Below are 1,330 nucleotides of genomic sequence, written 5' to 3' on the forward strand. Positions count from 1 at the left end.
CTCACTAGCAAGCATGGTCATGCTAGTGGTCGTCCCACGCTTGGCACTCATAGAACGTACTTCACCTGGCGCCATTGGTTTTAAGACAATTCTTTTTCCCTTACTTACCAACTCGTACTCGTTGCTTCGACCGCGATGCACCACATCCCGGTCATACTGCCAAGGTTGTCCTAATAGGACATGACATGCATCCATTGGTACAACATCGCATAGGATGTCGTCGTTGTAAGATCCCATGGTCAGTGCCACCCTCACTTGCTTAGTGATTTTCACCTTATTCTCGTCATCCAACCAATGCAGGGCGTATGGTTTTGGGTGAGGGATCGTGGGTAGTTTTAATTTCTCCACCATTTCTGTTGAGGCCACGTTGGTGCAAGTGCCTCCGTCAATGATTAGGCTACACCATCTGTCCTTCACTTGGCATTTGGTGTGGAATATTTGACTTCGTTGCTCCGTTTCAATGGGCGACGTTTGAGCTTGCAGGGTTCGGAGAACCAAATTGCAATCATAACTAGGAGCGACGTAATCTTCGGCGTTCCCGGCGGGTGCCTCTTCCTCATCTCCTTCTAAATTAAAAATACCCTCAGTTCTTTCCTCCTCTTCGAACAGCTCATCACGACATTCCACGGCCTCTCTTAGTGTGATGGTTCGTTGATTCGGGCACGCATTTTTGAAATGTCCAAACCCTTGACATTTAAAACACCGAATCTGCGTGTAGCTATTCTCCTTTGAGGCGGGCGGTTAGATAGCAGCACTGGAGGTAGGAGTCGCCTTGGGATCGGTGGTATTTCCCGTGGTGCTTGTCCTTGAGTTGTTCTCATTTTTCCAAGTCCGGCTATTCTCACCATAGGTGGTTGCTACCTTCGTCTTTCCTTGTGCCTCCACTTTGAGACACATACTACACAAGGTATCGAAATCTGAGTAATTCTGTAACTCGACAACATGGGCGATGTTGCGGTTTAGACCTCGTAGGAATCGCGCCATTCTTATGTCCTCATCCTCCACCAAGTCTCCCATCAAGGCTAGGTTTGTAAATTCGTTAATGTATTCCAGGACACTTAGCCTTCCTTGGGTAAGATCCGTGATCTTACGATAGGTTGTGAGCCTATGTGTGGCGGGTACATATCTTTTCCGTAATTTGAGTTTAAGCACGTGCCATGATGTTATCTTTGCCTTTCCGGCTCGAACTCTTCTGGTCTTAAGGCTTTCATACCATAATGAAGCCCCATTTCTTAATTTCAAAATGGCGTACTTGCAGCACTGTTCATCATCGAGTCCCTTAAAATCAAACATCCGATCTATTTGTCTTTCCCATTCAAGGTAAGACTCG

Source organism: Silene latifolia, chromosome 2 (genome assembly GCF_048544455.1).
Source record: "Silene latifolia isolate original U9 population chromosome 2, ASM4854445v1, whole genome shotgun sequence".
Taxonomy (NCBI): Eukaryota; Viridiplantae; Streptophyta; class Magnoliopsida; order Caryophyllales; family Caryophyllaceae; genus Silene; species Silene latifolia.